A 26,874-nucleotide genomic window follows, 5' to 3' on the forward strand; every position below is an offset into this window, starting at 1 on the left:
ACCTAACTCTGTAACTTTCATAAGCCCCAGATCTTCAATTTCTTGTAATATTTCAGCTCCAGACTTCACAGGTGGAGGGGGTTCAACAATAGTCGTGTTCTTTCTAAAGCATTGTCGATTTCTCCTCTAAGGGTGAGATTCTGGTAAGAATTTGCGATGACAATCAAACCAACATTGTTTACCTCCATTCTTTAGTGTAAATGCATTTGTGTTTTCCATGCAATGAGGACAAGCCAATTTGTCAGCCGTACTCCACCCAGATAACATTCGAAATGCTGGAAAATCACTGATGGTCCAAAGCAAAGCAGCTCGCATTATGAAATTCTGATTGGTCGAAATATCGAATGTTTCAACCCCATATTCCCATAAATAATTAAGTTCGGCAATCAAAGGTTGCAGAAACACATCAATTTTATGTTTTGGATTAGTAGGGCCAGGAACAATAACACATAAAAACATATATTCATCTTTCATACACATTGACGGTGGTAGATTATATGGTGTCACAATGACAGGCCATGATGAATATTGTTGTCCTGATTGGCCAAACGGCTGAAACCCATCAGTACAAAGCCCCAATCTCACATTTCTCATATCAGCAGCAAACACAGGATGAATGTTATCAAAATGTTTCCATGCTTCAGAGTCTGACGGATGAGTCATTATACCATCATCATATTCATGCAAAGCATGCCATGTCATGTGTTCAGCTGTCGCCTTAGATGCATATAACCTTTGAAGGCGAGGAATAAGAGGGAAATAATACATCTTCTTGAAAGCCTTCTCTCTTTGTACTCTACCAATCCCTTGACCCCGCCGTTGATATCTTGGAAGATTACAAAACTTGCATTCTCTGAATTCCGAGTCAACAGCCCAGAATATCATACAATTATTACGACAGCAATCAATCTTTTCTACCGGTAGTCCTAATCCCCGAACTAATTTTTTTGTCCGATAAAAATTATCAACCATTGAATGGCCTTCAGGCAACATTTCCTTTGCTAACTGCACAAAATCATCGTAACACCTTTTTGAAAAATGGTGCTCTGCTTTCATGTGTAGTAATCGTGCAACAACAGACATAACTGAATGATTCTTGCATCCAGGCCACAGTTCACTGTTAGCTGCACTTAGCATGTCAAACAATTGTTGTGCTGCTACGTTTGGCGATTCCTCCATATTATCCCAATCACATTGTACTCTACTCGCATCGATTACCATATCATTGCATTGATTACCATACAGAAATTGATAAGGCTGAACTTCTAAACTTACCGAAATGGAGTGGCCTGACCCACTGGCAACTCGAGCTTCACCATGATGTATCCATTCGTAATAATTTTCCACGAACCCATTTTTGCACAAATGAAGTTTCACTGTATCGATGTCTAAGAAGGCTCGATTTCGACACTTCTTGTGATTACATGGACACCTTAACTTATGACCATTCATAAAACTGGGATTACCAACTGCAAACTGTATAAACGCCTCCAATCCTTGCAGGAACTCTTGTCTTAATATCCCATTGACCTCGAACCTCCAGTACATCCAATCTCGATTATTTCGCATTTTTTTTACCTAATTAGCAATGTGTTTATCAAGGGTAAATTATATGTAATTGCATTAGTTTGATCTAGCCTTAAAACATGCCACTAATGTAATGTTTAATTTACACTTATAACTAACTAAGGTTATTTCTATAATAAGGGTAACTATATATAAATGTAAAATCACTAAGTTCATTTATTCAATACAAAGGTTATATATATATATATATATATATATATATATATATATATATATATATATATATATATATATATATATATATACCTACTATAATAAAGGTAAGTGTACTATTCTACATATTGAATTTATAGGTAAAAAATTCGGCAGCATTTCGGCACAAAACAATCAAATCTCAAATGCAAAGACACTTCAATAAACACTTCTATAACATACCAACATTCTCCAAAGGCAAAATGGCCACTACTAGGCCTCCAATCCAAACTCATCATTCATTTAATAAAAACATATTTAAGAATAATAACGACAATAATATCTATAATAAAGAAAAATACAGTCAAAACTTCTCAAGAAAGAGTTGCTAATAGTTAAGAACATGTAATAAAAGAATAATCAATACACTAAGCAAAAGCACCAAAAAAATAGAACACAAAAACATAAACCTACACATTATTAAGCAAAACATGGGTATTCCACATCCATGGTGAAAATCGGTAGAGAAAGGTAATTCTGCACTGTTTTCAAAAAAAAAAAAAAAAAAATAGCACAAAGCCAGTTTACCACCTTGGGTATTCCTAATCAAACAAGACGCAACTCATGCATTACCAGTTTACCACCTCTTTGGAACGTTTAGAAAATCAATTTTTCCTCCTCCAATTAATAATCAAAATGCAAAAATTATTATAAAAATTACATGTCTATCCTATTATCTTCTATCAAGTTTTAGTATATTGTTATAAGTCCATTTCTCTTATTTGATTAACTAATATAAATATTCACTTGTAAAACATATATGGACATGATAGAAAACGACTCGACGTGCCTTATCAATATCATTTTTTATATGCATGTAGAATCGAACATTATGCATTGAATAATAGCTACTAGCTAGCTTTTCTTGAACAAAACTTAAAAGGTAAGACAACTACTATAATTATGGCAAGATTACAGAGAAACAATAGATCAATAACTGAAGGAATTAGAAAAGTAAACAAGCCACAACCTGCTTGCATGTTGTATATTCAAATCATTTCAATCATTATAATTTTCAACAATTTTGTAAATGAAGAGAGGATAATCTATACTATATAATCATAATATTATTTCAATACGTTAAACTTTGCAACGAATAAAAAAAAAAAAATCTGATAAAGCTTATTATGTATAGATACTATACATCTTTTCGTTCTATTCGAATAACATATCGTCATTTAATCAAATCCTCAACATGGTTACCAATGACCTAATTTTCACATAAATTTTTTTTTTATTATGGATTTTATGTTCTCTAATACATTTATTTCTCATTCTCCACGTACACACAGAAATTACACTCTATGCAATTTCAACTTACACATATAAACAACTTGTTTCCAAAATTCAAAATAATTAAGAGAATTTTTTTTAAATGGGAATTAAGAGAAATCTAGCACTGAAGGAATTTAGGAAATACATTGGAGATAGCCTATGTTTTAAATTATATTTCAGGTAAAAGATAAAAATTCATTATACGACAATTAAACATACATCTGCCTCAAATAATTGTTTTTGCAAATGATGTTATGTTCATATAACTATCTGTTTCAATCACACTAAATGATGGTACCTATTTCTATAACCAGATAAGTTTTTTTATTAAATTTCTCAAACTTTTAACCAAATTTAGTGTCACCTGCAAGCCACAAATCTATAACATTAACCAAATTTGATCATTGCATATTATTTTTGTTCACAAATACTAACAATAACATTAACAATATTAACAATAATAACAATAATAACAATAATAACAATAATAATAAATTGAAAAAAACACAAAAATCGCAAAAAAAAAAAAAATCGAAAAAAATAAAATGCAAACCGGCTTACCTCAAATGTTGTCCAAATGGTGGCGAACGGCGTAGAGGAGTGACCGGAGCGTCGGTGGCGGCGTCACACGGGCTGGAGCTTTCTCAGGAGGGGCTGGAGCTGCGCTGCGGACGGAGGAGAGGAGAGGAGAAGGAGAAGAGAGAAAGAAGAAGAAAGGAAAAGGACACTGCGTCGCGTTTAAAGCCCTAAGATTTGCGACCGATACATTGGTCGCAAACGTAATTACTCTCGGTCGCAAATTTTTATTGTCCGACGTCGTTTCACTTCGTGATAAATTTGCGACCGATTTGCGACTGACTACGTCGGTCCCAAAATATCGGTCGTAATTTTGTCTCCATTCGGTCTCAGAACTTTTCCATATTTTTGACGAGTGCAATTTTGCGACAGAAACACAATTGGTCGCAAAATCGGTCGCAAATCCGTATCACTTAAGTCGCAAACCGAAAACCAAACTCGCGGGAATTTTCAGCGCTTAAATCTGCGACTGTTTGCCTATAAGTCGCAAATCGGTCGCAATATTGCGACCGATTTGCGTTGGTCGCAAAAATCGATCGCAATTTGGCGTCTTTTTTGTAGTGTAGATATAGCCATAAGCTCTCCACAAGGGTGTATAAAACTACTTACCGAACCAAAGCAACCTATTTCGATTTGATTCAGTCAGGTGTTTAAGAGAAGTTTGGTTACTCTGTTTATTCGGTTTGAACCAAATTTGTTATTTAGTTCGAGTCGGTTGCAACGAAATTCATTGGTTGGGCATAAAACTAAACTGAAATGGTAAAAACTGACCAAAATAGACTGAACAGATTGATTCAGTTTGAATAGTTGGGTTTAAATATTAATTTAAGTTCGGTTCCATCTATTGTAAAAAAGTTCGATTGCATTTTATAGCCTCGGTTTGGTACGGTTTGAATCAAATCCGAGCATTTGCTCAGCTGTAGCTCTCCCAATGATTTTTGAGGTTGAATTGAACAGACCATTTGCTCAGCCCTAGCTTTCCCAATGATTTTTAGGTTGGTTAAAAACCTATCTAGCATCATTAATGGCACTAACTTATTGTGTGGAATAAATGAATTCTATAAAATTTTATACAATTCATTTGGGAAATCCAAAATTTTATATTTGGAATAAAATAAAATACAAATTTAAATTTCATGAATTAAATTCCATATAAAATTAGGAATACCTAGCTCAAATTTGCTGTAATTTCAAAATGCATTTTACAAAATTAAACCATTGAACATATTGGCAAATTAAACTATATCTATGATCTCACCGAGCTTATTGTTTCTTCTCAAGTAAACTAAGTATACAATCCTTTCTTGTGCATGTGCTAAAAAAAAAATATCTAAAATAGAGTAGAACATATCTAAAAAACACAAAAATAAAAGTAAAAGAAACAAAAAAAAAAGTTTATTCTATTCATAATAGGAAGAAGAAATAAGACATTAATATATTAAATTTGTCTGCACATGAAAGTTTCATACTTCATGTGGCTCATTACAGAAAACCCAAAGGATAATTTATTATTTTAAAAGATAAGAAGAAGGAACTGAAATTATTTCGAGCACAATTTAGGCTAGGGGATCTCACAGAAAATCCTCGAAGGTTGTTAACTACTAATGATGAAACAAGGTCACGTTATACTCAACAATGGCATCACCAGTAGTGACATTAAAGTAACGTGAGTAGAGTTCTGCAAATCCTTTAGCCATCTTAAATTGCCCTCGCCCATCAACCACAGCAAGCTCACGTTTTGTCTCTGTTACAGGATTTTCTGAACACAAAATAAAAGAACTTCCATTAAAGTTACCTGTTATGAAACCAAAATCCACATACATAACCAAAGAAAAGTCATCTCCTTGGCCAGCTATCACATATAGCCCTTTAGCTCTCCCAATGACTTGTGAGGTTGGTTCAACACCTACCCTCAAAGCATCATTAATGGCAAACAGTGTCCCGGTGCTATTTTTGGCTTGGGCTATTGGTACTGCACTTGGGTGTTTTCCATTAACTGTTTCATGGAAAAAGAAATGGAGATTGGTAATTTTCTGTTGGTTGTAGTCAGCCGGAATGCTTTCAGAGTAGTAGTTTCCTTGTGCATGTGCTATCATAATAACATAAAGGATCATAGCCCACACAAAGGAAAACTTTCCTTCCATCTTTCTCTTCTTCTTCTTATTTGTAAATATACATATGAAGTTATGAATTGCGGTCTATATATTTATATAAACTTCAACGGATTGACTTACCTATACATAGTGTGGATTGACTTACCTGTAGGTAGTGTATGAACCCATCCATATATTAAACAATTCAAAAATAATTTTTTGGGTTTAAATAAGGATATAGTAATTTTTTAAAAAAATTATTTTGTAATTGGTTTGGTACATAGGTGGTGCATAAATTGATATATCTTATAACTAGCAATAGCCCTATAGCACTGTTAAGAAAAAAAAAATTAAAGAAAAGAATATATATAAATTGTTGATAGACAGTGGAGTAAAAATTTTTTTATATTATGCTATTAAAATATATGAATGTAGATAAATAAATAGTAAAATATGTAGCGGTGATTGTTTAGCTGTAAGAAAATTAATAGATAGACAGGTATTTATTATAGGTTAATAGATGGTAAAATTTATAGAAATAAATAAAGAAAAAAATGAGAAATAAAAGATAGTAGAATTAACATTCATTAAAATTTTTGATTTATTTTAGAATTAATATAAAAAATGCCTCCTCATACTATGAAAGTACAAGAAGGAAGTAATCTATTTTAAATAATTTAAATTTATATAAATCATCATTTTATTATGTTATTAATTGTCTAAAGTTATAATTAATTAATTATATTTATCACAATGTAATTGAATAAATAAATAATTATTCAATTTATTTTCAAATAATATATTCTGAAATTAATATACAACAATAACTGTTCATACCATTAAAATATGTATATAAATTATAATTTATTCATATCATTAAAAGCTATATAAATTATTAATTCTTTGACCTTGTATTAACCAATTAGATATTTAAACACAATTTAATTCGATCAACAGACAAAGTAGTGGCTATGTATAAGGATGATCACGAGTGTCCTCTTTGAAAGATCGGACGATCATCGCCGTGCATGGGCGACGCAGCAATGGACGACAATGACAACTTTATCAGGTTTCAAAGGTTTTTCCATATTAATTCTTTTAACTTATGTTGACCGCTTCATAATCACGCATTGCTTTCAGTCCAAATAAGGGGTGAATTGGCTATATTTGGACAAGTTTTGGAGTGATTTTTTACTAAAAAGCTGATTTTTTAATTATTTGAAACAAATTCAAGAAGCAAAATGGGGCTCTTTCTGATAAATTTTCTATGAGATGACAACCATAAGAATCTTTTTTTTTTTTTTTTTTTTTTCTGTTAGTATTGCAAATAGTGGAATTGTTAGGTGGGAATGATTTCCGATCACAAGTTGATAAATTCAAAGAGCAAAATACTTTCGAGTCCCTAAATTATAGTCATATTAACATTTTTGTCTTCTATAATGAATAAAAAATTTTGGATATCCCTAAATTATTGGTCAGTCAAATAAATGTGTCTTTCCATTGAATTTTTTAAATCCATGTATAGGTTCAATAAATTACTCCATTGATTTGCTGTGTACCAATAAAAATCTGTGTAACAATATTACCAACTTCATTAGCTTGAGATGATTTTATAAATTTGTGTAAAAAAGAACATTTTAAAATATTTGGAGATATGAAATGGAAGACCTTTCAAAATGTATCCAACATGGTCTATTAAATATTTTTTTTAAAATTAGATCAATTAAATATTTATGTAATAATTAAAAATATGAATATCATTATTTCAAAAGTTATATATTTGGCCCTTTTTTTTTCAAAAAGCTTACATCTTCTTCATTGTTTTCAATTTTACTGCCTTACGAAACTTTCAATCTTTCAATCTTCAAGTGTCTTGTCTTCAATGATGAACCTGGACTCGAAGTCTAAAGTCTGGATGACCAAAAAAAAAAAAAAAATTTAAATATTAAAGGGAACAAAATCAAAAAGAAAAATTCACAATGAAGTAAAACTAAAAATATATTTAGACCGATAGGGGTGGAGGGATATGCATCCGTTGCCTGTCTTTATTATTTATAAGTGTGCTTGAGGAATTCCTCTTTATTATTTAAAATACCTCTTAAAAAATGTTTGATAAAAGTATTTCAAATTTTTTTCTAACTTATACTTTGCTTTGCATGGATATTAATCTGATTAGAGCAGATATTTATAACAAAAGATTCATATAGCTAATCCCAATTAGTTTAAGACTGAAGCTTGATCACTGTTATTATTGTTGCTAAAGGAATTTATTTTAGTGCTTCTAATTACTCCATTTATCCCAAGATATAAATCGTTTAAGATTTTTTCTATGAAAATTAATGAAATAATTAATTCTCCTAAATTATAACAAAATCAATACTAAATTACTCTTTATCTCAAATCCAAAGGTAACTTATAAAAATAATTATTGTATCAAATATAAATAAGGATAACATTGAAACACATTATTTATTATATCTTAAAATACTCAAAAAATAACGTATATTTTTGGATAAAATAATCATTTTATAAAACGACTTATATTTTGAAACGGAAAAAGTAATTAATTAGTAATAAGGTCACGTGATATTCAACAATGGTATCCCCATTATTGTCATTCAAGTGACGAAAATATCGTTTAGCTATCCTACATTGTCCTCATCCACCAACTACAACTAGGGGTGTAAAAAAGCATAGCCGATTTCAAATTTACTAGGCTTGAAGTTCGGCTTGAAAATCAATAAGCTTGAAAATTTTAGGCTCAAGCTCAGCTCGAGCTCGATTCAAATAAGTCTAAAATAAATATTATACATATGTATATATAAAAGCTTGACAAGGTTTGATACAATTCGATGAGCTTTCAAACTAAATATCATTAGGCTCGAGCTCGAGCTCGAGCTCGGGCTCGATTCGAGCTGAACTTTTTTGAACGTTTTCGAGCCGAGCTCGAATAGCTTGTGAGTCGACTCGGCTTATTTACACCCTAACCACAACAAGCTCATTATAGTACTTTTTTGAACATACATTAATGAATTTCCTCTAAGCTTGCTTGTTGTGAACTTGAAATCAAATCATTATATATATCATCATTATACATATATAGAGGAGAATCAATGGGTTTTCTGCAGACGAGGCACTTCCTCTAAAAAGTGAGATTGTATAAATTTTGAGTATTTGATTTATCTTTTATTGTGAATTTTTTAGCATTTCTTTTTTGTTTTTTATCCACTTTTTCTCTTCCATCATTTACTTTTCAATAATGAATTGTCTTTTCATTTTTGTGAATTTTAAATTCATTTAATTATGGCAATATAAAAAATTTAAATATTTCAATTACATTTTTTTAGATTTACATAATTTATATATAATGATTTTCATTAGTTTTTAAATTCAAATCAAATATACTATTTTTTTTTTTGGTAGAAATCAAATATGTGATAGAAAAACAATGCAATGTCTAAATTTTTAAATTTTCATAATTTATAAATATAAAAATTTTTATTTTTATCTAGTCTAAACTTCAAGTCAAATATAGTACGTTTGAAAATTTTAATAATTAGAAAAATGTTTAAAAAAACATGTGTTTCAAAAATACAATATAGTTTAAAAACGATAAAAAAAGATGGTGAGTATTATTCTTATTTCATTTCTTTTTTGATTTGTTTAATTATCATTTTCAATTATTTGAGTAAATTAAAAGCATACAAATTTAGTTTTTCTTTTCATGATAAGTTGAATATTTTCAAGTCGATAATGTTTGAGATCTTCAAATTAATTTATTCTTTGTATTGATTTATATTGAATTTATCATAAAAGACTATCTATGTGGTTTTTCTAATTTTGATTTAAAATTCAAAAAATTGGGTTGATGTGAAATTAATGGTTTTAGCTTTTAAAAAAATTATTTTTTTTCTTGATTGAGAATTTGAATGTTTATATATCGTCATACATAAACACATGTTCAAGATTATAGTTTTGTTCACTATCCTATTTTCTTTTTTTTTTTTTTAATTATTCTTATTATTGAAAGCTTAATTTAATTCTTTATTTTAACTTTTTTAGTTTATTGTCGATTAAAGGAAAAACATAGTGTCATTTTATTGCTTTGTTTGAGTTGTTTACTTGGTTTTGTTTTTTCATTTTCATTTTACATTTTGCTTACCTTAGTTTTATTTTATCTATTTTTGGAGGGATTTAAGTGTGTGCAATTTTAAAGGATTTAAATATATTTTATGCAATGATGAATTAACTATTATGTTTTAAAAGATTTTTTTTAATTATATACTTCCAATTAGATAAATCTGTACAAAAATAAAAATTAAGTATTTAAATTATTTTAAATACCTACAAGAATTTATATATAATGATAATAATTTCAGTAACTTTTTCTCTAAAAAAATAAATTTCTATAATTTACTCAACATATATATCTTATATTTAAAATAAAAAATATAATTATTACACAGCGAAACTAAGCACAGAGGACCGCATAGTCATTATATCATTATATATATAAAGGAGGATCATGGAGCTTTTCTTGGTTCATGACATGGCGTGTCATTTGAAAAACAAACTTTCTAAATTTTTAGCATTTTATTTTTCTTTGCATGAGAAAAGTTAGCATTTTAAACTTTTGAAATTAATTATTTCCTTTGAGTATTTTTACTTGCAATTTTATTATTTCTTTTTAATTACTTGATGTTGACCCTCTACCTTCCTTAAATGTTTCACATTTAACTTTTCAAATTTAATAATAATTATTATAATTTTTAACCTTACCAACTTCCTTAAATGTTTAAAATTTAATTTTCAAGGTTTAATGATCATAAATACAATTTGAAATTAATATTAAAATACTAAAATAAAGCTATATTTTGTTTCCAAATCTTTCATCTATCTACTTAAATTTCGCCAAATTTTTCTTCCTTTTCATTTGAATAAATTGAAATTAAGATGCTAAAATCCACTGTCTAATAAAGGATGAGTTGATTGCAGTTCCTCTTTTAGATTGTCATTTTATCATAAACCAAAAAATCTACAAAAGAATTTCTCTTAAAGAGATGGTAGAATTTTCATCTTTTAGCAGATCAATTTTCAAGATTGGTCTCACACAGTTTAGAAACAAGAAAATAAGATGGTGAGTAGTCTTCTTCTCCTTTTTTCTCTTCTGAAGTAAATTTCCTAGGTATAAGTTTTATTTTCCTTCTCATGACATCTTGAATTTTTCATTTCAATAATATTTGGGATCTTTAAATTCAACTTTATGGTTTGTATGACTGTAGTTGGATGATTCAAATTAAACTGAAGGAGTGACTTAAGGACAAATTGACTATGTGTTTTTCCTGATTTTGATTTGAAATCCAGATGATTTGGAATTAATGGTTTTGGCTTATATATATATATATATATATATATATATATATATATATATATATATATATATATATATATATATATATATTAGCAAATTAAAATTTCTAATATGTATATATAGTATATAAAAAGAAAAAGTTTAAGATTATTTTTTTATTCACTGTTTGGTTTGTCTTTTTTTTTCAAAATTTCTAAATGTATTTCTAATTTGTTTGAAAATTTAATTTAGTGGTTTACTTCGTCAGTTAAAAGAAGAACATTGTGGCTTTTTATTACTTTGTTTGTTTTGTTTGCTTAGTTTTATTTTTTTCAATTTCATTATCATTTTATATTTTGCTAATGTTAGTTTTGTTTTATTTTACTTTTGCAGGGATTGAAGTGTGTGCAATAAAAGATAATCTAAATCTATTTTAAGCAATAATGAATTTAATATTGCGTTTTAAAATGTTTCTCTAATTACATATTCTCAATGTTAAATCTCTATAAAAAAAAAGTAGAAATTAAGTACCTAAATCGTTCTATAAGTCTATTTTAATTTCTAATAAGATTTGCAGTCGCTTCTTTCTAAAAATTTGAAATTTTGCATTAAACTCAATACAATATCTTATATTTACACTTAAAATTAAAAACATAAATATTATACAACCGCGCGAATTGTGAGTTACCACCTAGTATATATATATAAAGGAGAATCATTGATTTTTGTTGGGTATGGGTGTTGGCATGACACTTCCTTTGAAGAAAGACTCCCTAATATTTGAGTATTTGTATTTAACTAATTTGAAGGAAAAATTATAGGTTTTTAAAGAAAAAATACGCTTCTCATTGAAAAGTCTCTCTATAATTTATAGTTTGCATAGGGAGTTTTAAATACAATGACTTTTGTATTTACTTATATTTCTTACTTATCATTCATAATTTTTCAAATTTTTTTATGTATGATTATATGTTTCAAGTTATTACCCCAAGAGAATATAAGTTCTCACTAATTTTTCCATCAGTATTTTTTGTTTATACAGTAATATGTTTTCTATATTTCAATTGACCACAGTCCAGATATACATACTATATTAGCATTCTTTTTTCTTTCAAGTTTATTGCATAGATTACTCACTTATTAATTAAAATAAAAATTTCCAGTTTCACATGATACATTTGAACCATACTGTCTATGCACTGTATACACTTTAATTTTTTTGCAATTTATTCAATACACATATTTTATATCTCAAAAATAAATTTACAACATAGGCGCGCAAAGCATGAGAAACCGCCTATTACATGACTAAAGCAAATTCATGACAAAAGCACTTCCCAGGGTGTGCAAAACTACTGATCGAACTGAACCAACCTAATTTGGTTCGGTACAGTCAGGTGTTCAAGAGAAGTTTGGTCAGTCGGTTTATACGATTTGAATCGAATTTGTTATTTAGTTTGAGTCGGTTGCAAAGAAATTCATCAGTTGGCTTAAAACTGAATTGAAATGATAAAAACTTACTAAAATAGACCGAACAGAGTAGTTCAGTTCAAGTCATTCGGTTTAGATGCTAATTTCAGTTTCAGTTCCGTCTGTTGTAAAAAATTTCGGCTTGTATTTTATGCCTCGATTTGGAAGGTGTCAGCATTGCAGCTATGTTTTTTAAGTGTTTTCATAAATGGATTTGGACAATATTGATAAGTGTTATTTTTATAGTATTTTTATTGTGATTTTGATTAAAATTTCTATTACTTTTAATTTATTTAAATTAGTTTTTATGTAATATTGATATGTTTTTATTTAAAAGCTTCCTTGAAACACAACTCACTTGATTTTGAGGAAAAATGTAGGGTTTGGCAAGAAAAAGGACAAAAATAAGGTAAAAACTCATTAAGCACGCCTATGCTACAGTGCCCGTGCTGCTACAGTGCCCGTGCTAATCAGCACGCCCGTGCTGTTTTTGCATCAGACTTCCAGAGGAGTGCACGCCCCAGCCCGTGCTACAGTGCACGCCCGTGCCAAGCAAAGAATCCTAAACTTAGTCAAAAGTTGCCAACCAACTTCCACCAATTTATGGAGCTAATCTTGGACAACTTTCTTCACATACAAATCAAGCCTTAATTTATGCACATGGAAGACATGATTGAGAGAAATTCAAGGCTTGATTGAGAACTTTATTCCATAAACAAGGTGGAATTTATTCCCTAAACAATGTAGAAGTTCTCTCCCAAGAAGTCTATATAAAGAGAGGAAGGATGCATTGTAAAACAGGGATTGGTATACTCTACATCTCTTCTCCCATCTCTCATTTTATAGCTTTGTATATAGTTTGTTTTTAGAAGTTAAGTATTCAAGAGTTGTGCAAGGTTTTCAAGGAAGCCATCCAAGCAATTTATCACTAGTTCTTATTTCTAAACTCTTAATCTTGTTTATTTCTTTCATTATCTTTATTGATTATGGAATATTTATCAAGTATTGTTGAGTTTTATTTAAGTACTATGTGTTAGTAAACTCTCATACTAGGGGTTTGATGTAGCTTAATCTCTTTTCCAATTTATGCAATTAGATTTATTTTTCCTTATTCAAGTTATGATTTATTAATGAACTTAATGCTTCTAGGCAGAATTTTCCCCTAGATTGATTTATTTCAATTATCACTATCGGAAGAAGGATCTTTGATATGAAAAGGTTAATAAAACACATGAGAATAATAACTTGATGCGGAAGCTATACGGTTTGACTCATGGGGGGTTTTCATAAGTTAATGACCTTAGGTTATGAATTCACAAAACAAATCATAAAACTTAATGATTTAATTCATGTCTGATTGCGCTATTGGAAGATAGGTAATTAGACCGGGTTAAAATAGCTAACAATACATCGGGAGAGCTTGTTAGTGATTTTTGGGTTGTTTCCCCTACTTGAATAATTAAATTGATCAATGAACTAATGAAATAAATTGGATAGAATTAAGTGAAATCAAAACCCCTAGTAGTTTTACTTCCTTGATTTCTTTAATCAATAATTGCTTGCTTAACTTCTTATTTTTACTTGTTGAATTTAATTTCTATAAACAATTTCCTCATCTATCGTTTAAATAATAATAGGATAATATAATTTTGGTACTTGGTATACAATCCCTGTGGATACATTACTCTACTCACTCTATATTACTTACAGCGATTCGTACACTTGCGAAATAAGCTGTCAAATATCATATTTGACTTGATTTGTTCAGATTGGGCAAACAGAGGTATATCTTCTGAGCAACAGAGCGTGTTTGAAGTTATTGTTCAAGTTACTATATCTGGTTTGGTTTACTTACTACAAAAACTTTATTAGGAGTGTTATAGCTTCTTCTCTCAAAATTTTACCTTGTAGTATTATTCTTTATATTGATGTATTTCAGTCCAGGTTTTTTGACATTCTTCAGCTAGAAATTGGGAGTTTTGGGAAAAGCCTATTGGTTTGGATTGAGACTTTGTTAAGTATTTTCCCGGTAATTTTGATTAATAAAATTAAAAATTTTGCTGATAAAAAAAAAATTATGCCTCGATTTGGTTTGATTTGCATCGAACTGACAATTTGCTCAGTCGTAGCTCTCCCAATGATTTTGAGGTTGAACCGAACTGACCGTTTGCTCCGCCCTAGCTCTCCCAATGATTTTTTTAGTTGGTGAAAAAACTATTCTCATAGCATCATTAATGGCGCTAACTTGTTGTATCTACAAATGAATTTCATAAAATTTTATAGAAATCATTTGCAAATCCAAAATTTTGTATTTGGATAAAATAAAATATAAATTTAAATTTTACGAATTAAATTCTATAAAATTAGGAATTCCTAGTTCAAATTCTACTAAAATTGGTGGAAATTTTTAAATGAGTTTAACAAAATTAAACCATTAAACGAATTGACAAATTAAACTCTATCTATAATCTCACCAAGCTTATTGTTTCTTCTCAAGTAAACTAAGTATACAATCCTTTCTTGTGCATGTGCTAAAAAACATATCTAAATACAGCAGAACTTATCTAAAAAACACAAAAATAAAAGTAAAAGAAACAAAAAAAAAAAATTATTCTATTCATAATAGGAAGAAGAAATATGACATTAATATATTAAATTTGTCTGCACATGAAAGTTTCATGCTCCATGTGGCTCATTACAGAAAAACCCAAAAGATAATTTATTATTTTGAAAGATAAGAAGAAGGAACTGAAATTATTTCGAGCACAATTTAGGCTAGGGATCTCACAAATGTCATGAAGAAGGAAATAGCTAATGCCCTAAAGGGGCTTCTTCGAAGGTTGTTAACTAGTAATGAAACAAGGTCACATTATACTCAATAATGGCATCACGAGTAGTGACATTAAAGTAACGTGAGTAGAGTTCTGCAAATCCTCTAGCCATCTTAAATTGCCCTCGCCCACCAACCACAGCAAGCTCACGTTTTGTCTCTGTTGCAGGATTTTTTGAACATACAATAAACGAACTTCCATTAAACTTACCTGTTGTGAAACCAAAATCCACATACATAACGATATCCAAATCATCTGCTTGCCCGGCTGCCACGAATAGCCCTTTAGCTCTCCCAATGACTTGTGAGGTTGGTTCAACACCTACCCTCAAAGCATCGTTAATGGCATAAAGTTCCCCAAATGGGTTAGATGAGTTGCTATCGTTGGCTTGGGCTATTTTTACTGCACTTGGGTTTTTTCCACTAGCTATATCATGGAAAAAGAAATGGAGATTGGTCTTTTTCTCTTGGTTGTAGTTGGCAGGAATGGTTTTGGAGTAGTAGTTTCCTTGTGCATGAGCTATCATAATAACACAAAGGATCATAGCCCACACAAAGGAAAATGTTCCTTCCATCTTTCTTTTTTCTCTTCTTCTTCCTATTTGTAAATGTAGACATGAAGTTATGAATTGCCCGTCTATATGTTATCCATAAACTTCAATAAAAGGACTTACCTACACACGGTATATGGATCCTCCCAGACATTAATCAATAAAAAATAATTTTTTTGTTTAAAAGAGGATAGTTCTAATAATTCACTAGGAAAAAATAAATTAGTAATAAGGACCCTCTACCTACATTACCTAGGTATATGGACCCTCCCAGACATTACCTACACACGGTGTATATTTAAACACAATTTAATTCAATCAACAGACAAAGTAGTAGCTATATATAAGGATGATCATGAGTGTCCTCTTTCAAAGATCGGACAATCATTGTTTTCTGTCCAAATAATGGGTAAATTGACTATATTTGGAAAAGGTTTGGAGTAATTTTTTACTAAAACGCTGATTTTTCTGGGTAAATTAATTATTTGAATCAAATTCAAGAAGCAAAATGAGCATTTTTCTGATAAATTTTCTATGATATCATAAAAATACGATTCTTTTTTTTTTTTTTTTTTTTTTTTGTTAGTATTGCAAATAGGGGAATTATTAGGTGGGAATAATTTTCAACCACAAGTTGATAAATTCAAATAAACTTCAAATTTAAAAAGTTCTCTTCAATAGCAAATAATCTGGAGTATTTCAATTTAACACGTTAAGTTATAAAAACAATTATACTACCATGATAGCGGTCTCTTGTGGAGACTTATTAATAAGGAAAAAAATAGTATTTATTAAAGTAGGGTGTGATACAAAAAATATTAGGAGAAAATATGTTTTTTTAAATGAAATATTTTATTTTTAGTACCATGTTAATATCTTCAATGATGGGATTCTAGTCGGTAACCTCCTAAGAAGAATCAAAATTAGCGATTGAAAATTGACAAACTATAATTCTGTGACCTTATAAAATTAAATGTAAAGTTAGGTGACTGTTTGTATAATTTAGGTAATTATACTTATTAAATATTTTAACTTATAGAATTATATATATTAAACACTTTAATTTACAAAATTATTTTATCGAGCACTTTAATTTATAAAATTAGGTCAACTAAAAACCTATTAGACAGTTAAAAATGTGAAAATTATTATTTTAATACTAACTATATATCGAATTTACATTTTTGTATATTTTGAAATAATCAATGCATAGGTTCAATAAATTAGATGGTTTTATTATATACTCCGTTGATTTGCTATAGATGGGCGACCAATAAAATTTTGTTTAACAATATTACCAACTTCCTTAACTTGAGATGATTTTATAAACTTGTTTAGAAAGGAAACCTTTTAATATATTTGGAGATAGAAAATGAAAGGTCTTTCAAAATGTATCCCATATGGTCTATGTAAAATTATAAGAGAACACGTCATTTATGGAATCCAATAACAATTTATGGAAATTTTTTTACTCTTTGAAAAGAGTGTTAAAATGACGAATACTTGTTTCCAAGTACATTCCAAAATGAGGGTTTCCAACTTTTGAATCTTTGTTTATACATTCAAATGTGATTTTGAAAATTTTTAACCTTGACCATTTTTTTCTAATCCTACGTGGCACTAAAAATTTTAGCTATTTGCACTTTCTAAGGAAAAGATGTTTACTTTATATATATTTGATTGTGTTATTTTTATAGTATTTTCAATATAATTTTTATTAAGATTTTTAGTATTTTTAATTTATTTAAATTAGTTTTTATTTAATTTTGTTATGTTTTTATTTAAAAGCTTCCTTGAATCACAACTCACTTGATCTTAAGGAAATTTGTAGGGTTTCGGCATAGAAAAGGACAAAATAAAACAAAACACTCAGGCTATAGCATGCCCTAGCCAAGCTAGACAGCACGCTCGTGCTGCATTTACCCTGGACTTCTAGAGCCTAGCACACCTTGACCGTGATATTGATCACGCCCGTGCCACAAGACCCTATTCAAGCGTGCCTCTAAGCACGGCCCGTGCTGATCCCTCTATAAAGCCAAGATTTGGCACGCCCGTGCTAAAAAGACAAAGAGTTGAATTGAGTCAAAATTGCCAACCAATTTCCACCAATTTTAGGATCTAATCTTGAACAACTTTCTTCACATACAAGTCAAGTTCTAATCTATGCACATTGGTAAGTTGGTAAGTCATGATTGAAGAAATTTAAGGCCTAAATGAGAGCTTTATCACCTAACAAAGGTGGACTTTGTTCATTAAACCATGTGGATTTCTCTCCCATGAAGTCTATATAAAGAGAAGAAGAGTTAATCCCATTTTTTTATCCCATCCATTCCACTCTATCTCATACCAGATCTCATATTTCTCTTATTCTTGTATATAGTTTTATTTCTTTAAGAGTTCAAATATTCAAGAGTTGTGCAAAGATTCAAGGAAGCCATTCAGAGTTAATTGTCAGCTAGTTCTTATTTCTAAACTCTTAATCTTGTTATTTCTTTCATTATTCTTATTGATTATGGAATATTTATCAAGCTTTACTGAGTTTTATTAAAGCACTATGTCTAGCTAAATTCTCATACTAAAGATTTAATGTAGCTTAATTTCTTTTCCAATTTATAATATTAGATTTGTTTTTCTTTATTTAAGTTATGATTTATTGATAAACTTAATGCTTCGAGGCAGAGGTTATCCCCTGAATTGATTTATTTTATTAATCACTATTGAAAGAAGGATTTTTGATATGAAAAAGTTAATGAATCACATGAGAATAACAACTTGATGCAGAAGCTATATGGTTTGACTCATGGGGGGTTTTCATAAATTAACAACTTCAATTTATGAATTCATAAACAAACTAAAAAACTTAATGATTTGATTCAGGTTTGATTATGCTATTGGAAGATAGGTACTTAAATGGAATTAAAATTGCTAATAATATATCGGGAGAGCTTGTTAGTGATTTTAGAGTTGTTTCCCCTACTTGAATAATTAAAATTGATTAATGAACTAATAAAATAAATTGAATAGAATTAAGTGAAATCAAAATCCCTAGTAGTTTTTAATCCTTGATTTCTTTAATCAAATTTTGCTTGCTTGATTTTTGCTTATTTTACTTATTGAATTTACATTTTTGAAACAATTCCCTCATTTATCATTTAAATAATAATAGGTTAACATAATTTTAGTACTTGGTATACAATCCTCGTGGGAACGATACTCTACTTATCATATATTACTTGTGGCGATTTCATACACTTGCGAAAGCACTGTCAATATTATATGGATATCCTAAAATAACCTTAGTTATAATCAATTAGAAAATTACATTTTATTAATTGATTCAATATAGTTTATAATAATTATTTTTTGAATAAATACATATAAATAATTAAACATTTTAAAATTTTAAGTTTTATCTTTGAGGACTTTAATTTTATCGGTTGAAAAATAAAAGTAGTAGTCCTTTTTTATCAAGTGCGAGCGGGTGTAGTCCTTATCCTCCTTGGTTCAAGGGATTGCTTGGGAGTTGTCTCATCTCGTAACTGGGGAATAAGGAGGACAAATGCGCCTGGATCCACCGCTTCTATCACCCTTGAGGCCACCGTGGCAAGTTGACACCTTCAAGTGGGATAATAGAGGACTCCCCTGTAATAGAGTAGTTTTTATTTTGTATTTTCTTTCCTCTTCTTGTAAATTATAACTTTTCATATATATAATTATTTTCTTCTTCTCTTGGTATTATTTTCCTTTGTTTCTTGGAATAGGCATTAGCCCTTTGTGTTTCTTTGGTTTGCCTTTCATGGTTTTCCTTTATTTATTGTTTTGTGTGTTGGGAATTCTTGTAGTTTGTTTTCATGTGCTCCCAAGTGCTTTCTCGTACTTATGATAGGGATTATGGCTATGTATTGGTTACACATTCTTTTTTACATGGGCCAAGCTTCGTTCTACTTATATGTTTTCTTCTTAGGGTTTTAAGGTGTTTGGCGGCCCTTTTCATATACTTAGGCATTTGCCTGCCTTTGTATGCTTTCTTAAAGCTTTAAAGTATAGTTGATAGGGGCTCGACCCTTTTCATTTACTTAGGCATTCATTTGCCTTTGTATGCTCTCTTAGAGCTTTAAAGTATAGTTGATAGGGGCTCGACCCTTTTCATTTACTTGGACATTCGTTTGCCTCTGTATGCTTTCTTAGAGCTTTAAAGTATAGTTGATAGGGGCTCGACCCTCTTCATTTACTTAGGCATTCGCTTGCCTTTGTATGCTCTCTTAGAGCTTTAAAGTACATTTGATAGGGGCTCAGCCCTTTTCATTTACTTAGGCATTCGTTTGCCTTTGTATGCTCTCTTAGAGCTTTAAAGTACATTTGATAGGGGCTCGGCCCTTTTCATTTACTTAGGCATTCACTTGCCTTTGTGTGCTCTCTTAAAGCTTTAGAGTGTCGTTGATAGGGGCTTAGCCTTTTTCATTTACTTATATCTTGGCGAGTTTTATGAGGAGTGCCTAGACTTTGAGAATTTTTTGATACTTTTTTCATCTTATTTTTTGTTCATAAAAGTCGAGGAAAAAACTTAACTTTGCAAGGCCTCTATTTGCTCTACTGCCGAGCCCCCTGGCTCTCCCGAGCCCCTTAGCTCTCCCAAGTACACCCTATTCCTATAGGCTTTGCAAAGCTAAGTGAAAAAAAGCTGGCTTTTGTCTAATGCCTTTATATGTACTTATAAGAAACAATTCTTTAAGTTATCTGAATTTCAAGTCTGTGAAAGTTCTGATCCGTTGAGGGGCTTGATTTTGAATGTGCTCAGCCCCCATTTCTGTGTAATTTCGAAGGGGCCCCTCTTAATTTGGGTTTAGCTTACCCACCCCTACTGATCCTGTCTTTATCTTTTTTTTTTCTTCCATACTCAGTCTCCTACTTCAAATGTTCTTTTCCTAACTCTTCGGTTGTGGTATTTTAACATTTGCTACTGTCGAGCAGTTGCCTTAATCGATGCCTCATTTCTCTTTTCTTCAGCTAAGTCTAAGTCAATTCTCAAAGACTCGGAGTTGTGATCTTCACTATGAGATTGAACTCTTCTGCTTGGCATTCCAATTTCAACTGGTATGACCGCTTCTACACCTATACTAGGGAGAATGGTATCTCGCCTATGGAGTTTCTGGGGGTGGTCCTGTAAGACCATAGGATGTTGTTCTACTCCTCGGTCCAACTGCTTCCTGCTTCTTCTTGCCTCTTTTTGATACCCTACAAACAGTTTTATTCGTAAATTAGTCAAACCATTGGTTTGTGGGTGTGCTACCAAGGTGAAGTGTAAACTGATATTCTAATCAAGCAAAATTCTTTGAAGGTTGAGCAGTGAAATTATTTGCAATTGTCTGTTACCAGCTTGCTCGGAATTCCATATCGGAATAGAACTTCATTCTTGAAGAATTTTATGATACAAGCAGGGGTTATTATTGCTAGGACTTCTGCTTCCACCCATTTTGAGAAGTAATCCATTGCCACTGTTATGAATTTTCTCTATCTTGTAGCGATTGGAAAAGGTCCCAGAATGTCTATCCCCCATTGTGCGAAGGGCCAAGAGCTTCCAATGCGTTGCATGTCTATGACTGGTTTCCTTGGTACTCTGCTGTGTTTTGGGCATGTTATGCACTTTTGTATATGGTGCGTACATCTCTCTTCACGGTGGGCCAGTAATAACCAAGCAAAAGTATTTTTCTTAAAGCGGCATCTACTCCTCCGAGTGCTCCATAAAGTCCTTCGTGAACTTCTCAAGTGACATAATTAGCTTCTTCTTTACTTAGGCATCTTGCCCAGGGGTGCGATTTGGATCTTTTGTATAGTACTCATTCTAAATAGTAGTTTGTTGCTTGTCTACTGATCTTCAATGCTTGATTTCTCTCATGTGGCAGATCACCTGTTTCTAGATGCTTTATTATGGGTGTCATCCAATTTGATTCGGTCAGTAAAGGGAATATTCTCTTCACCATTTATGCTCGGGCATGCTTGTTTCTCAATCAATACACCTGCCGACACTTCTCATTTTTCATTATAGCCTTAGCGACCGCATCTGCTACGTGGTTTTCTGATTGGAGGATCTGTCTGATTTCCCACCTAGCTCCTTCCTTCTCTAACTGGCTTAGCAAGTGTCTTGCTAAGTTCTGGTATTCGCTTATGGAGGGCTCTTTTACCGCAAATTTTCTAAACACTTGGTTCACTACTAGATGTGAGTCAGAGAATATTATGACTTCTTCTGCTCAGACCTCCATAGCTATTTTTAGGCTAGTAATAAGTGCTTCGTATTCGGCCATTTTATTGGTACATAACTGAGGTGCTCTCTGCTCGGTTCCTCTAGGACGATTCCTGCCCCTGCACCTCTCGATCCACAGGCTCTGTTTATGTAAATTTTCCATCAGGGTGAGCAGATATTTACTGTGTTCGGTATCTTTGGCATGGTCATCTTTGCCCCTTTGTACTCAGTCTTCAGGACCATCTGGGGAGGGAGGGTGAGTTGTACCCATTTGAGACCTACCATGTATGTTTCCCTAGCGACTTCCCGATTGCCCCTGACTACCACAATATCACTAGAGTTAGAGTCACATTTTATTAAAAGATACCTGATTGACATGCATACGCCTAGGGTATCGAGCAACGAATGACCGAGGATGACGTTGTAGGGAAATGGGATGTCTACTACTACGAACTTGGCCCTTTCTGCTCAGTATGTTCGCCATCTCTAATCTTTATGACAATTTCCATGCTCCTTTCTACTGATACTTACCTTCCTACCAAACCTACCAAGGGTGTTTGCAGTGGCTGTTGCTTGGTGACATCAAGCTTTAAAGCTTTAAACACTTCTAGGGTTATCAAATTCACTCAGCTGCCATCATATACTAGGATTCTCTTGACTTTATAATTTTCCATTATACCTTCTACCACTAAGGCATCAGAATGTGGGAAGTGGACATGCTCTGCATCCTCATAGGAGATAGTAATGGGCTTGCATAGAGGCTCTATTGGTACTTCAGCTTGGATAGAGTAGATTTCTTAGGCATGTCTTTTTCTCGCTGAGTGCTATCTCCTCATGCGGCACCACCAAAAATCATATTAATTGTACTTATAGGTTCAGATCTTACAAGTTGTTTGCCTACCTCTTAGATGACTCAGCTGCTGGCTCAGCTAAAAATTCTAGGCCTCTTTCTTTTTTGATGAATTTCTTTAGGACTCCTCGTTGAACCATGTGCTCTATTTCTTTTTTCAAATGCCAACATTGCTCAGTGTCATGGCTGATGTCCTTATGGAATGCATATTATTTGCTTTTATCTCTTTGTCCGGCGGATTCCTCTCTTAACTTTCTTAGGTAATTGAAGTGGATCTCCTCCTGGTTGTCCTTCAACCATCGCAAGATGTCTGTCCGGCTCTTGGACAAAGGTGTGAACTGGATCTCTCTTACTGTTGAGATATTAGTGTGTGAGTAAGGCAAGCATATTGGCTAGCTCAGCTGACTTCTGCTTGTTCTACTGACTCATGTGGGGAGAATCTTGTGTGTTTATCTGATCTTCTTTTGGACTCGTTGTCTCTATTTTGCGCCTGTTGAGCCTTCCAAGCCTCATCTAGTTGGGCAAAGCCATTGGCTCGGGACATCAATTGCGAACGAGTACGGTCTGTCAATATTCAATGAGTCAAAAAGCTTGTTATAGTTATTGTTTTTGTCCATTGCACTTGGCTACTTCAGCGTTTAGATCTTCTATTTGCATGGTGAGCTTTTGGAATTTCGCGATGTAATCTCAGAAGGACTCATCGTCCACCCTTTTCAAGTCTATCAGGTCTGATGATATTTTCTTGCTCAGTATGTAGGTAATGAACTGAGCCTTGAACAAGGCAGCCAATTGACAAAAACTGCCTATGGATCTGGTCTTGAGCATTTGAAACCATTCTTATGCTGATCCTTTCAATGTTATGGGAAAAGCCCTACACAATAAGGCATAAACTATCGTTTGGATATGCATTACAGTACGAAAATTCACCAAATGACTCCGAGGGTCAATGGTCCCATCATATGTCTCAAAACTAAGCATTTTAAACTTATTTAGGAAGTACACCGCTTGACCTCGGGAGTCAAAGGCGAATCATTCATCAGTCCAAAGTCAGTATTATCTCCTGCTTCTCGAAAATTTTTCAAGATTTGTAGGGTTTTTGCTCGAAATTCTTCCTCGTCATTATGGCATATGTTCCAGAGCAGGGGAGTGGACTATCCATGAGTTTGCATCTTGTTCAAAGTGTCCATGTGCCAGGACGAGTCTTCCTCTACCATTCCATCTCTTACGGTTTTATTAGTTGTGTCGCCTTCATTAGTCGTTATGTTGACTTGCTGTCCGCCCTTCGGGGAATCTGGGACACCGACTTAGCCATTGTTGACGCGTGTTTTTTATGCCCCGCCTGATCCAATGATGATACGAGGATGAATGGGTCAATGCCATTTAGAAGTCTTTTAATCCAAGGATTTAAACAAAAAATAATAATAATAAACAAATAAATAAAGAAAAATAATTTAAAAAAAAAAAAAGGAAAAAGACGTGTGCTACAGTAGCTAACGTGTGCTACAGTAGCCTTGTGCTACAGTAACTGTTTGCTACAGTATAACTTAGCTCTATAAATTCATCTCTTTCTCTACTCTTCACAACTTCTTACACACAACTTCACAATCTAAAAAACCCTAAAAAAAATACCCTGCAGCCACATTCTCCTCTAGAAACTTTTGTGAGTTAATTTGGAGGAAAATTGGCATTAGATATCAATTTTAGGTGATTTAAACCATAAAAAGAAAAATTAAAAGATAAAAAAAAACATATCAATCCTTGAAAACAAAGCTTCTGGACATTTGATCCATTTACAATCCTCAATCTGAGGTTCAGGTAATTTTCTTAACATTTTTGTATTTTTTCTTTACATATTTTTGTGTTTTTTTTTACATGTTCTTGTGATTTTAATATTTTAAGCTTCTTTAAATTATATTCTGTTCATATTTGGCCATTTTATGTGTCCTTAAATTACATTTGAACAAGAAATAATGTAAACAATCACTTAAAAATGAATTCTGGACAAAAATAAACGGCTGTTCATCGATGAACAGTAACTGTTCATCAATTTTCCCAGGAATGATCGATGAACAGTAACTGTTTGTTCAATGAACAATAGCTGTTCATCAATTTTCCCAGAATTGATTGATGAACAGTAACTGTTTGTTTATCGATGAACAGTAAATGTTCTTAATTTTTCCAGAAATCGATACTGTTCATCACACTATTAATGCACTATTCACGTACTATTCATTATTTTTTCCAGAAGTGATCGATGAACAGTAACTGTTTGTTCATCGATGAACAGTAACTGTTCATCAATTTTTTCCAGAAATAATAATAAAAAAAATATAAATTTTGCACAAAAATAAAGTTTAATTTCTTCAATAAATCTGAGAATGCCCAACTATGAACAGATTATAATTTAATTGAGCTTAAAATATTAAAATGTGATTATATATATTTATTTATATGAATTTTATTATTTCATTATTTTATTATTTGTATGAATTTTTATTGGTTTATGGATTTAATTATATATACTTTTGGATCCGGTTTGTTACCCGCCTTGAACCATAAGGCAAGAGCGGGTCTTTTATTTATTTGATTTATTCTTTGGTTTGTTGCCCGCCTTTAACCATAAGGCAAGAGCGGGTCTTTTTATTTATTTGGTTTAATTGCTTTGATTTAATTGCTTTAATTTGAATAATTGCTATGTGATAATTAGATCTGATTGGGACGATTAAATAATTTTTCAAATAGGAACTCGGTCCGATTTATTTGCGTCAAAAGGAGTAGGCCCAACAAAGCCCGAATCCTGTTTGCGGAACCTAGACTTTGTTAAGCCCAATAAGACTAAAGCCAGTGCATATAGTTGAAAAACCTTAGTTACTTCCCCTAAGGTGTACCCGATTCTGTTTGCTGTTGTTATGCCACATTCATTTCCGAGAGTTTATATTGTCAATCTCAAAACCCCCTGTTGGTTGTCGAGATTAGACCAATTCCTAGGAAACAGATGTCGGAATTTATACCAATGGAATCCGTGTGTGGGATAAATAAGGTTGGAAGGCATGCATTTTCCAACTCCCGTTCCCCTGTATGATATAAATTGTACATATGTTGTGACATTCATGCATCATGTAATACTTTTTGTTTCAGCCATTCATTAATAAGAGCTAATTTTCAGTATGGATGTATGACCTCAATTTTGAGAGTGGACCTCTAATTCGTTTTGAATAACATAATGCAATCGTTTATAATGAATTGATACCCAAAAAAAAAGAGAGCTATAAGGGGGGTTGAGATTCCTTTGAATTTTCACATATCCCGCATTATTTGAAAATAAGCGTGAGATTGCAAAAAAAAAAAATTGTAATTAATCAAAATAAGATCCTGCTTGGGACCATTTGTTCCAATGCAAAAAGTAAGGACACAAAAAAAAAATTTTTCTGCTTGGAAATTCTTTCATTCCAAGGCAAAAATTAGGGACTTGAGAGAAAATAGCTGACTGTAAAATCCAAAAGGAATGGTCGACGACAGATAATGCCAGAAATGTTTTAGTGCAAAGTAAATAATTGCTATGTTATTCATGCTGAATTTTAGGTCCAATCATAATAAAACAAGATCTTATTTCCATACTGATCATTAGCACATTAGATTTGCATTTCTCATCTATGTGCCTATATTCTTCATGCGTGCACTTCTATGTGCCTATATTCTTCATGCGTACAAGTGCAAAGACAGAAAAAAGGCAAAGCACCATTCACATCGTTTTCTCAAACAAAAGAAGTGGATGCCTTACAGCAATCAAAAGAGAGTTTGCAGATCACAGTTTTTGACATGGGACAACAACTGCACACGGAAGTGGATGAAATATTTC

At 31.7% G+C, this 26,874-nt stretch overlaps 3 pseudogenes across 1 annotated transcript in view; 1 reads left to right on the plus strand and 2 right to left on the minus strand.

Annotated features, from left to right (window-relative positions):
• Positions 1-5,179: 5,179 nt before the first annotated feature.
• On the minus strand, positions 5,180-5,775 carry LOC149494512 (dirigent protein 4 pseudogene; annotated as a pseudogene).
• Positions 5,776-15,187: 9,412 nt separating this feature from the next.
• LOC149494513 (dirigent protein 4 pseudogene) lies at positions 15,188-16,072 on the minus strand (annotated as a pseudogene).
• A 6,498-nt stretch (positions 16,073-22,570) lies between these two features.
• Positions 22,571-26,874, plus strand: part of LOC119369225 (uncharacterized) — a 32,624-nt pseudogene continuing 28,320 nt past the window's right edge. The window contains exon 1 of the transcript XR_016321736.1: positions 22,571-22,733. The product of XR_016321736.1 is annotated as an uncharacterized LOC119369225 (transcript). The remainder of the gene's footprint in view (positions 22,734-26,874) is intronic.

The sequence above is a fragment of the Jatropha curcas genome, chromosome 7, assembly GCF_041381405.1.
Source record: "Jatropha curcas cultivar XTBG-Jc1 chromosome 7, XTBG_Jcur_1.0, whole genome shotgun sequence".
NCBI lineage: Eukaryota > Viridiplantae > Streptophyta > Magnoliopsida > Malpighiales > Euphorbiaceae > Jatropha > Jatropha curcas.